Source organism: Coenobita brevimanus, chromosome 13 (genome assembly GCF_032717465.1).
Source record: "Coenobita brevimanus isolate Jiangsu-jjx chromosome 13, ASM3271746v2, whole genome shotgun sequence".
Classification (NCBI taxonomy): Eukaryota; Metazoa; Arthropoda; class Malacostraca; order Decapoda; family Coenobitidae; genus Coenobita; species Coenobita brevimanus.
The window spans coordinates 39712443-39725997 of record NC_136966.1 but is presented as its reverse complement, the minus strand read 5'-3'; the positions used below and the strand labels follow the sequence as shown (position 1 = coordinate 39725997).

The 13555-nt window shown below is 39.7% G+C and overlaps 1 protein-coding gene across 1 annotated transcript in view; it reads right to left on the bottom strand.

Moving 5' to 3' along the window:
• LOC145414219 (dolichol-phosphate mannosyltransferase subunit 3-like) overlaps positions 1-12102 on the bottom strand; it is a 55589-nt gene extending 43487 nt beyond the window's left edge. Inside the window, exon 1 of the mRNA XM_080283800.1 lies at positions 12032-12102. The gene's annotated coding sequence lies outside the window, so the exon portion shown is untranslated. The remainder of the gene's footprint in view (positions 1-12031) is intronic.
• Between the last annotated feature and the right edge of the window lie 1453 nt (positions 12103-13555).

Genomic DNA, 13555 nt, shown 5'->3' with positions numbered 1-13555 from the left:
AAAAAAAAAAACATGCGACACTTTGACACTACGATAAGTGGCTTTCACAGTTAATTTAGGGGTTAAGTTTGATTAGGTTAGGTCATTTTATGCTATGTTATATCATGTCGTTATGTTCTATCTATCTATCTACTGCCAGACGCCATAATCCCATAAAGGGTGGCTTCAAACTAATCGCCTTCATGTCGCCCTGACTCCCGCCATTTCATTGCCCTGCTCCCAGCTCACACCCCCCCTCTCTCATATACCTCTCCACTTCATCCCTCCATCTAAGCCTTGGCCTCCCCCCTCCCTCCACCTCACTCATACACTCTCCTCATCAGTTTCTCACTCTCCATCCTCTCCACATGACCAAACCACCTCACTGTGTTTCTCCTACCGCTTCCTATCACATCCACATCCACACCACAATGCTCCTTCACTTTCTCATTTGTTAGTCTGTCTCTCCATGTGACTCCACATGCTCCTCTCAAATAACTCATTTCCACTGCTCTCACTCTTGACTTCTGTCCCTCCAACAGGGTCCAAGCTTCATTTCCATACGTTAGAGTTTGGTATCACAATACTGTTATGTAATACCTCTTTCACTTCCATGCTCATTTCCCTGTTTCTTATCACTGCTTTCAAGGAACCAGCAACCTTTCTTCCCTGCCGCACCCTTTCAAGTACTTCACCCTCTAAACTTCCATCCTTACTCAATCATCCTCACGGTACATTCACTGACTTCACTTCTCTTGAAGATCATAACTTTACTCTTCCCTACATTCACCTTTAGATTCCGTTTCTTACACACACTCCCAAACTCATCCACCAAGCCTTGCAGCTCCCTTCATCTTCACTTAACAACACAGTACCGGTATCATGTGCAAACAACAGTACAGGTAGTTTTCAAACACCTCCCTCTCTCACTAGGGGTGCTCCAACATCCACTGCCCTACCTTATATCTCTTTTATAACCCCATCCATATACAGACTGAACAACCATGCAGACATGACACATCCTTGTTTCAATCCAACCTTCAAATAGAAAAATTCACTCAGTTCACTATCCACTCACACTGCAGCCTTAGCACCCTCATACATACTCTTCAAGGCCTTCAACACCTTCCCATCTACTCCATATATTCTTAATACTTTCCAAAATCCTAGTCAGTCCACCCTGTCATTTGCTTTCTCCAAATTTATGAAGGCCTCATACAACTTCTTTCCCTTCTCTAGAAACTCTTCCACTAAAGATCTAAGAATGAATATCTGATCTATACAACCTCTTCCCTTCCTAAAACCTCTCTGTTCTTCTCTGACTAATGCCTCTGTTATTTCCCTAACTCTGTCAATAAGTATCCTACCATATACTGTTCCTATTACACTAAGAAGACAAATGTCCCCATGATTACCACACACTTCCATTTCCTTTGTACAGGGGAATAATTATACCTGACTTCCAATCCTCCAGGACTCTACTTTCCTAGGCCAATTTGCACATCTTCCACATCCATTCTACTACTATCTCTCCCCCCATGCTTCAGCATTTCACCACACACTCCATCAATTCCTGGGGCTTTCCCCATTTTAATTTTCTTCATTGCTTCCATTCTACTGATTTCTTCCTTTCTTCTCAAATCCCTCCTTCTCCCAGCCATTCCCCAGCCACTTATACTTACATTACTTTCATTGTCTATGTTCAGCACTTCCTTAAAGTGTTTTCTCCATCTGTTCACTTTTCCTCCCTTCTCCACTAGTAATCTACCATTTTTATCGTTCACTCCCCAGCTAACATCTTTGGCACTCTGTCTAACTTTCTTTACAGGTACCTCTTTCTAGAACATTTTCTTACATTCCCTCCATTTTACACTCATGTTCCTTCCAAATTCCTCATCCACTCTCTTCTTACTCTCTCTTACTAATCTTTTCACCTCTCTCTTCCTCTCTTCACATAACTCTTACATCTCTCAACTTCTTCCACGTCCCTGTTTCTCATCCACTCATTATATGCTTTCTTGTTTTGTGTCACAGCCTTTCTCACCTCATCAGTCCACCATGCTGTTCCTTGCACCCCCTTCCGTCTTGTCTTCACCCCACACATCACCTCACACGTTGCACAGATTTCTTCTGTGAATATCTTGCACACACCTTCCATGTCCCCCATCTGCTCCAATTGATATTTACTCAATCGCTCCTCCACATTCCCTCTTATATTCTGACTTTTTTCCATTCTCTTGTAACTTTTCCACCCTCCTTGTATGTACAATACTACATCCTCCAGTCCTTCCCTTCTTCTATTTCTCCATTTTATTTGGACCTGTGGTCAGAAAGTCCACTCCCCAACCTCTACATACTCTTGCATCCATTACACATCTTCTCATCCTTTCATCAACAAACACATAATGAATCATTACCTTCCATTCATTCAGTTCACCACCCATTCTTCTCATCACTCGCCATGTATACCTGTGGATTATTTTGTGCCTGAAGAGGGTATTAGCTATCACCAACCCCCTCCCAGCACAAACGTTCACTAAAGCACAGCCATTCTCATCCATCTCTGCAGGCACACCCCACTCACCAACTACTCCATCCACCTTCCCATTCCCTTTTAATAATGAAAAATCATTCCCATTCATATCTCCATCTCAAAAACACTCATTTCTTTCAAACTTTTCCATGCACGCTTCCACATTTGTCCAAAACTCTTCTCTCACCATGCTTGCACGATCTGGTGTTGGCGCATACACGCACACAATCACCCACATTTGTAGTTCAACTTTCAATCTTACCCACACAAATCCTTGACCCAACTGATCCATACTCTCTTATATTCTCCTTCCATCTGTTACTCATAACAATACACACTCCTTCTTTTCCTCTCTCATTCTCACCTACTCCCGCACATATACCCCATCCAGAGTCCCATCCTCTCACACTCTCACCTCTCCATTTAGGTTCAGTTAACCCACATACATCCACTTTTGCACCCTCAAGCACCTGGATAATCTCTCTTTCTTTCACCTCATCAATTGCACCCCTTACACTCCACACACACCCGGCATCGTCGGAGGTGGACGTCTGTACCGGCGCTCCATATCAGCTCAACACGGCCAGAGGCATTACCTAAATAAGTATCTTTGAATGAGTCAAGCTCTGTACCAGGTTAGACTAAATGATTTTTCATTATTAAAAGGAAAAGAAATAATAAGTTTAAATAAGACTGGATCAAACAGAACATAGAACCACGATGCGTTGAGTCAGCTGGGTTTGTTTATACTACAGCAAGACGGGGAAAGCGTGCATTATTTGTAAGTACACACGCTGTTCATTTAGTTTTACAAAATGGATACATACTTCAGTAAAACAAATTTGGAAAAGAAAAGGGATAAAAGTAAAAAGCAAAATGATGATTTCTACCAAGAACTGGTTGAAGTGGAGACTCACAATACAGTAGACTGGTTGAACGTGTACACAAACTAGAAATGGCTTTCAAAAATGAAATTGATGAAATAAAGAAGCAAATGCACTTGCAAAAGGAAGAGATAGAAAAACTGGGAAGGGAGGCCAATAAGAACGACACAACCATCAGTGAACTAACAGTGGAAGTGAATACCCTTAGGAAGAAAGTGAGTGAAATGGGAAGTACAGTAGTTAATCACGAGAGTGTTATGGAAGAGTTAAAAAATGACAGAGACAATTAGACAAGCAAGCAGTCTTATGGACCAGAGCAGTGATATTGAGGAGAGGATAACACAGGTGAATGAAGCTGTGCAAGGCTACAAAAATGATGTAGAAATCACGTATGCTGAAATGGTGAAAGTAAAGAAAGACTTAGAAACAAGGGTGGAGGAAAAAAACATTAAAAAGGAAGTGAAAAGAATAATCCAAAACAATCCAAAGTTAGTCAGAGATTCAGTAGAAATAAATAAATCAATAGTAATCACTGGTATAGAAGAGGAAGAAATTAAAAACAAAATCACTAGAGACAAAAAGGAGATGGCAAATGTAATGAGCTTACTGAAAGAAGTATCAGAGGAAATCTGTAGTAAAGACATAGAGGAACACAAAAGGTTAGGGAAATACAAGAAAAGCAAGACAAGACCTCTAAAGGTGACTTTCCAGAGTGTAAACACTGTGGAAGAGATACTAAAAAATGCAAAGAATCTTATGGAAAAAGAGGAGTTCAAAAATGTATGGATAAAAAGATGTCTAACACAAGAGGAACTGGAATTACTGAAAGAGAAAAGGGAGGAAGCAAAAACAAAAAATGAGGGAAGATCAGAAGAGGACAAGAAGAAATTTTTTACAAAGTAATAGGATTGCAGGTACGAAAGTGGTACACAAACAGGATGGAAGAAAAAGGAGGAAGTTGGTAGAACCATGTCATGACAAGTATATAAACAAGATGATAAAGTTGATGTACTCAAATGTGGATGGAATGGTATCTAAATTACTAGAGATGAATGATTATGTCAGAGAAAATGAACCACAAATAATATGCCTAACTGAGACAAAATTAACACCAAGGATATCCAATGACATACTAAACTTAGAGGAATGCAATATATGGAGAAGAGACAGAAATTTAAAAAAAGGAGGAGGAATTATAATATTAACTAAGAAAAATCTAAAAGTCAAGGAAATAAACCTAGATATACCATCACAAGTAGAACTGATTGCAGTAGGGATCGACACATCTGAAGGTAAAGTAATTGTAGCCAATTTGTATATGCCACCCAGATCAAACACATGGGAAAGAGACGAATATGAGGACCTGGCAGAGAGTACAATTCAGAGTATAAGATCCTTGCTACATAAAATGGAAGAGAAATCAGAAAGAATTATACTAACTGGGGATTTCAATACAAATATAAATTGGAATACTCTAGATATAAATAGCCAAGAAAGCTGTTGGGACCAAAAGCTCCTGGATCTCGTACAAGAGTTTTTCTTAACGCAACATGTGAGGGAAACCACTAGAAAAAGAGGACTTGATGTACCTTCAGTGCTAGATCTAATATTTACTAGGCAAGAAAATGACATTGTTTAATATATCACCCTCCACTCGGCAAAAGCGATCATGCAGTACTAAATTATAACTTCAGGATAGCATATGACATAGTAAACAGCAATGACAGTTACAAAAAGAGACTTAACTATAAAAAGGGAAATTATCAAGACCTAAAGAAGTATTTCTTAGAAGTTGATTGGGAAAATGAGCTTAGAGGACAAGATTTAAATGCTGTATATAAAAAATTTTGTGAATTTTATGAAATAGGAGTCCAGAAGTACATCCCACAGCACAAAGAAGCAGATAAGAAAATACAGAAATGGTTCAATACAGAACGTAAAAAATCAAAAGAAAGAAGAGATTTGTTGTGGAATAGATACAGAAGACGCAATAGTGAAAGGGTGTATAATAATTACAAACAGGCAAGAAACGACTATACAAGAATAAGGAGGGAAGCCCAAAAACAGTTTGAGGAGGATATAATAAATAAAAGTAGTGATCAACCAAAGCTGTTTTACAGTTATATCAGAAGCAAAACCAAAGTAAAAGATATAATACAATCCATCACGGACGAGGGAATCACTTATACACAAGATAAAGATATTTGTGAAGCACTAAATAAGAATTTCCAATTAGTTTTTACAGAAGAAAAAAATTTTGTGAGGGAATATGTGGAACACACATGTCCACACATACTACCAGATATACAAATAGCAGAAAAAGTAATACAAGAGGAGTTAAGTAGATTAGACAGAGGAAAAGCAAGTGGTCCTGATGAAATTTCATGTTGGGTGTTACGAGAATGTGCAAAGGAGTTAAGTAAACCATTATTTTTAATTTTCAAGAAATCCTTGAGTCAAGGGAAACTACCTGCTATTTGGAAAAAAGCAAATATAGTCCCCTTATTCAAGAAAGGAAATAGACAAAATCCTCTCAACTACCGACCAGTATCACTGACCAGTGTTGTCAGCAAGGTATTAGAAAAACTTATAAGAAAAGCTTGGGTAAATCATCTAGAAGAACACAGTATGATAACAGAAAGACAGTTTGGTTTCAGAAAAGGAAAATCATGTGTTACTAATCTGTTGAGCTACTATGACAGAGTAACAAACACAATACAGGAAAGGGAAGGATGGGTGGACAGTATCTATTTAGATTTCAAGAAAGCTTTTGACACAGTACCACACCAAAGACTTTTATGGAAGCTGTACCATCAAGGAGGAATTGTAGGCAAACTGTTTTGTTGGATGCAAGACTTTCTCATAAAAAGAGAACTGAGGACAGTACTAAGAGGAAACTACTCATCATGGAAAGAAGTGACTAGTGGAGTACCACAGGGTTTGGTGCTGGCACCAATCATGTTTCTAGTGTACATAAATGATATAAACAGTAACACTGGAAATGAGAGCTATCTGAATATGTTTGCAGATGATGCAAAAATACAAAGGAGAATTACTAGCAAAGACTCTTGTAGGGAGCTACAAGATGAATTAAATAAACTTCATGAATGGAGTAGTACATGGCAAATGGAATTCAATGTGGACAAGTGTCATGTAATCAAGTTTGGTAAAAGTGGAAAAAGACCTGATTGGGATTATAAGTTAGGAAATAAAACCCTATACACATCAGAAAGAGAGAAAGACCTAGGTGTGATTATCAATAACAGACTATCTCCGGCTGACCACATCAGCGAGAAGGTACGGAACATGTATACACTGCTTGCAAATATGAGAATAGCATTCACATACATAAATGAAGACATACTAAGAAGGATAATAACATCATTCATTAGACCAACCCTGGAATATGCATCAGTAGTCTGGAGTCCTCATCTCAAAAAGCATATAGACAAGATTGAAAAAGTTCAAAGGGCCGCTACAAGATGGATACCAAGCTTAAGGGACCTACGCTACGAAGAAAGACTAAATAAACTGAATCTACCAACACTACAGGAGAGAAGGAAAAGAGGTGACATGATAATGCTATATAAGTGCATATCAGGAAAGAAGAAAATAGACATAAATGATTACTTAACATATGGAGAAGCATCAGCAGGAGGACACTGCAAAAAACTGTATAAGAAGAGAGGTGATAAAGACGTAAGGAAATTCAGTTTCCCAAACAAAGCAGTTGATCAATGGAATGCACTACCGAATGAAATAGTGTGTGCCAAAACAATTCACAAATTTAAGGATATGTACGATAAATATGGTCTAAGACACGGGACAATACGAGCTTGACTCATTCCTGTAAAGATACAATTAGGTAAGGTAAGAACATAGCTATCCATACCAAGTCCTCAGTTCGGTCACTAGTTGTCACCTTTTGGTCAGTCCTGGTACGAGTCCTTCTTGTTCATTTTCTAGTTAGTTGTTTTCCAGGGATGGGCACTAACCCTCCGTCAACCTCCTTGCTGTCACGTAGGGAACTCGTATTGGTTGGTTCTAAGGTTACCACCCAGCACTGTAAATGCTTTCCTGGTTTACAGGAAATCATTTGGCTTGCCAGTCAATGTAGTGCTACCTTAAAAACAGAGTATCACTACACTAAGTGGATGGATGATGAGTGCCCCCACCTACTGTTAATAAAAATGAAAAAATTTTTCGTTTGATTTGTTTTTATATCTTATTTGACTTCAACCTCTTACAGAGGTTATGTTAGGTTAGGGATCATTTGTGGTGGGAATTACAGTAGTCTCAAAATCATTCGAAATATGGGCAAATCCATCCCCTAGTGAAAAAAAAAAAAAAGTTCGACTTTGAGGATTTGATTTCGTATTTGACTTCAACCCATGCAAAGGTTAAGGATCATTTCTGGTGGGGGGGAAAAAAAAAAAAAAAAAAGTAATAAATGACAAAATTTCTTCTGTTTCTTGGTGGTGCATTATGGTCATATGTGATATGCTTTTGTTTTTGTTGGTGCAGTATGGTTCTGATACAGCCACTCAGAGGGCTGGAAGTGGTCCAGTCGTGTGTTTTCATATTTGAAATCAGCCATGATGGACTACAGTATGCTGATGACTTCAGTTACGAACAGAAATTGGGCTTGATTAGGGTCAAATGAAACAGACCTAGGTTAGGTTAAGTGGCATTTAGGTAGGTTAATAACTAAAACTGTTTGAAATTCATTCACTTTTTTTTTACCATTAAAAAAAAAAAAAAAAAAAAAAAAAAAGCTAGCTTAGGGTTAGCATGTTTACAGTCTTAACACCACATTATAGACCCACCAGTACCTTGCCTGTTTGTATTCTGCAAAAGAAACATCTTAGAAGAAAGTTGAGTTAGAACTGTACAACATATTGATTCATGTTATTCCGTTGGAATCTGGTGTTACGGATTTGTAAACATTTACCAGATAATTTTCTATCAGAAAGTGGGTTTATAAGAAAACAGCTAGAATCACTGTATAACTGTTGTCTTGTTGTACCATTCCCCCATTAAGGCCAGGTTAGGTTTAGTTTGGTTAGGGCAGGTTAACCCGTTAACTGCGCATGACGGTTTTTTGGAGGTGTCCATAGTGCGCAGACATAGGGGTAAAAATGAAATTTCCCAAAGGCCAAATTTTGTCTTAGGAATTGAGAGAACATATACCAAAGTATATAATAACGAAGTATTAGCTCAATATTTGTAAAGCCATGGATAAACATCGAAGTGTCTGATTCCCTATTGGAATGTATGATTTTCATATTCTTTTTCAGTTTCAGTTTCGGTTTTCAAGGCTCAAACATGCTTGCATGGGTTGGCCTTGGTCACCATGGCACTATATTCGAAATTCACCTGCGGAGCCAGGGCTGTATTGAGCAGTCGCACTCGGAACAGCCCAGGCTGTATAGAGCAGTTAGCGGGTTAAGTATAAAGTCTTATTTTACCCTCCCCCACGTTAGGCCACATTTAGTTTAGTTAGGTTCAATTCTGGTAGGTTTTTAATTTCAACAATTTAATTAAATCATACTGGTATCTGATTTCTTCCCCATGAAGGTGTGGGGCTTATTTGTGACAAAAATTACAATGTCAAAAAAAAAAAAAAAAAAAAAAAAGAAGGAAAAATTTCCAAACTACTTCCACACCAGTAGCCAACTGTCAGAAGTTAAAAACACACAATACTGTTAAGAAGCAAGATTTGATTTTCAGGTAGTCTCATAGCTTCTTGACATTTCTCGATGTTTACGGTAGCTGGTTTTGGAATGTGTCAGAGTTGACAGTTTGCCTGCTGTTTGTAAGCGTAATTGTTTCGTAAGTTATGCATTAATTTTTGTGCTCGTTTTTCTCTATGATGTTTTATTTATATGATTGTTTGATAACTTGTGCAATTCAATTTAAGTTTGTATGGCAAATAATTTATAGTGTTATGTACAGCAAGAAAACTGGCATGTTTTGGTTGTCTCTGAGTTGGTTACTGTGCTCTCTCTTTGGATTACACCACAACTGTGGAGAAGTAGAAGTTTCTCAAACAATGCAAGCTTATATAAAGATGAGGAAAGGACTATTTCAAGTTCAGTCGGTTTTCAATGAGGGACTTTCAGGAGTCGTCTGCTACCTAGTTGGTGAGCCCTATTTCGGTCCAGACCTAGAGAAGAACATAACTATTGTGACTATCGTCTGCTACCTAGTTGGTGAGCCCTATTTCGGTCCAGACCTAGAGAAGTAACATAACTATTGTGACTATTCTATATGTCTGGATAAACTTACAAGAGTTAGCAACATTATAGACCATTAAAGTCACTAAAATACTCGTTGATAAAAAATATCATGCCCATGAATGAATACCTTTGACTGGCTATTATGCATATGCTTATATTGGGCTTTCATCCAGCAATCCCTTACACACAGTCATTTCGTTGTGTTACTGACGAGTTCAGTGCAATTGGCTTTCACATCAACATTCGTATAATCTTTTTGAGTAAGAATAGTGCTTTCTTGAAGCTTGGCATTGCCTCAGTTTCCTGAAATTTAATATTTGCCAAATACCGCCACTTGACATCTGTTTCCATATGCCATAGGCGACCGTACCCATGGCGGGATAAAACATAGCTCACTTTTCGCTAGCTCTCAGTGAAGGCGGATGTGTATACGGTTCATTTACTAGACCATTATGGCGATTAACCAAGGTTTCGAAGTCCAATATTTGCATGATTTGTATGATGTACCTTGATTTATACAATGATCTATCTATCTATAGCCCAACGCCCTAATCCCGCAAAGGGTGGCCGCAGACAAAACGCCTCCAAGTCGCTCTGTCACCCACCATTTGACTACCCTCCCCCCAACTTACCCCCCCCTCCCTCATATACAATGAGGATACAAAAAAGACAATTACAAGTTAGCGTAGTGCTGCTACAAGAGCGTGATTACTTCCTTCACTATGAGGACGTAAATCATTTTATTCTTTATTCCGGCAACTTTGTTCAGCTCAGGAGAGACTGAACTGGATGATACAGCTTCATTAACCCCTTTCAGTATGAGTATTCTAAATGGTAAAATCGTTTGGCAGCAAGAATAAAACTGTATATCATCGGACTGAAAAAGTTAGGCTTCTGACATCAATCTTTCGGAGGCTCAGAGGCTTGCATGATCATCATTCGGTACATGTTTTATGATTTATTTTACCATCCCTTCCAACAATTGTAGGAACATACATGATTCTAAATGGCACTGGGGGCTTGGTACGACTTCTGCTTACACATGCCACGGGAAGGCAATTTGTTCTGGTCTGAATGTGTATTTTCTTGGGAGTATGCTCTTACAGGGTAACAGGTAGCTAGGAATAAGAAATGTAGAAACTGCAAAATAATTACAATGGTAAGAGTTTATGAAAAAAGAAATGGATAAGAATACACTTTTATCACAGAAAACAACATTCAACATACATTAGGTAACAGCATGTAGTGCTGCTCTCGGGTGTCTGTCTTTTCCTTTCCTCCTTCCTTCTTTCTTTCCCTCCTCTTCTGTCATTCTTTACTTCATTTCTTCCTCGTCCTTTTGTCTATGGGTGACTACACTCCCTCTTCTATCTATCTTTCCTTCATTCTTTCCTCTTCCTTCTGTCTATGGGCGACTTTACGCCGAGTGAAAAGCCAAATGGTTTCCTGTACACCTTAGGTAGCAGAACATTAAGAACCTGACCCTTTGCCAACCACATTCTTCTTCTCCAACCATGTTAAGCCTTCGTCTGTTTATGTAAACACTCTTGGTGGCCTTCTCTCAAATCCGGGACTGTCCCCCTGGTGCGCATGCACGAGTGTATTGGAGAAATGTTGAGAGGTAAAATTTACAAACTAATAAATTACAGGTAAGACAATGACTGTCATGTCGAAAATCAGTAAGAATGAATTATGATCGGGACCTCCTATATGTATGGGATCAGCTACAATATCCAACAATCAAAACAGCATTTATGCAAAGAGAATTGGTGAAGTACTAACATTTAACAAGCGAGTCTGCCATCGTAACTCATTTCACAAATTAAAATGATCAACCATATTGGTTATGAGTTTTCTAAAAGGTATTTTATTATTCTCAATGATATATGCCATTACTATATCTCACAGTTCGACAAGGGAGTAAAAATATTCCATATTACATTCATGGTAACTGAGAAAGAGCTGCCGTAGGACCGAATTAGGTAGGAGACGATGAGCTGAAAGTTCCCCATTCAGTTCAGTTTGAGTGTAGTGCTGTGTCAGTTTGTAGCCTATATATTTGGTACTTGTAATAAGTGAAGTGTTGTCAAGCATTAAGTGTAATAGCAGTTGGTAATATTTGTATTGCTCCAGTGCTTCTGAGAACAGTGAAGTTGGAAAGCATTAAATGGAATGATTTGGAAAATAAAGACAGTGAACTTTAAGAAGCCAGTGTTTATTTTCGCCTCAGCTGATCTTGTGTGCTGTACACCGAAAGGCTGACCATAAGAACAACTCCCTGGGCAACCCCTTCCTGTACTGAATTTCTGCCGTTGGAGCCATGGCAGCGTGGGCTGGGGACGTAACAATACGAAAAATAGCGAGACGTTAGACTACAGTTTTACTGCTAAACCCACCAGTGTTGTTTTCGCCGGCTCTGAAAGACGTCTGTACCAGTAAAGGTCCACTTGTCAGCCCCAGCAGCAGGTGTCACAGGTACTGCCAACTACACACACACGTCAACAAACCACTGCCACTGCAGCCACATGCAAAAGTAGTTCGACAATATATGTAATTGCACATGTCTGTAGATCCTCTTTCGGATTCAACATGGCCTACTATTGCAGTTCAATTGATCCTCGTTAAATTATCATTTACAAGAAATCTATCAATGCAACGCCAGGCTGGATAGGACATAAGCTTATGGTGTACTCTGGCATCACTGTTTAGGAACGTAAAGGCGTCAGTAATATAAACAGGTATCTTGAATGAGCTGACATCTATTGACAATATCACTGTGTGTACGAGTAGTAGTCAGATTAGTTTGTAACGGTGTACAGAGTACTTAATACTTACAGGGGCGCACCCAGGAATTTTCTAAGGGGGCGGGGGCATTTGCCAGTTTCCTGAAGTTTACAAATAAGTTTTATAGTTCTAAGTTGTATATATATATATATATATATATATATATATATATATATAAATATATATATATATATGCTCTCTATCTATCCAACTATCTATATATATACTATCTATCTATCCATCTATCTATATATATACTATCTATCTATCCATCTATCTCTCTCTCTCTCTCTCTCTCTCTCTCTATATATATATATATATATATATATATATATATATACTGATAGAATGATAGACTGTTTGGTAGGTCGTCAGTTATTTAAACAAACTTGTTTGTTTATATTTATCGTTTTAACAAAGAACAAGCCTAAAATACCCGCCGCCGCCGGACCGCCCACCCCGGCACCCCCCACCCCACCACCGAGCCACTACCACACCACCACCCCAGGAGGACACCACGGTGGGGCTAGTGACCCGCAACAAGAGGGTCACCGGGACACTACTGTCCTGAGTCCCTCTTCCCCGCAACTATCCCAGCACCAGGTAAGCGGGAAGAGACAACGACCCTGCGAGCAGGACAGCCGTCACCAGAATCGGAGTGGGACTGAACAAGATTCAGTCCCAGGTAACACCGCGTCGACGGCCACTGTACGTGACGGGGAAGGAGCGGCCACTGTACGCCCTTCAGTTACCACCCCAAGGGCAGGAGGCCCAAGGACAGGAGGCCAGAAGTACACACCAGGGTAGGGGGACCCCTCGGCTACGGCCTCGGTGTGTACCGGAGAGGGTGCTGCCTCTGTGCACCCCTCTCCTGCTGTTCTCTCCTATGGGAGCAACACCGCGTTGACGGCCATTGTACGCCCTTCAGTTGCTTCCCAAAGGGCAGGCAGGTTCACGGGTACGGCCGAAGTACACACCAAGGTGAGCAGACCCTTGGCTACGGCCTCAGTGTGTACTGGAGAGGGCGCGGCTTCTGTGCACCCCTCTCCTGCTTTTCTCTCCTACGAGAGCAACACCGCGTTGACGGCCACTGTACATGATGGGGAAGGAGCGGCCACTGTACACCCTTTAGTTGC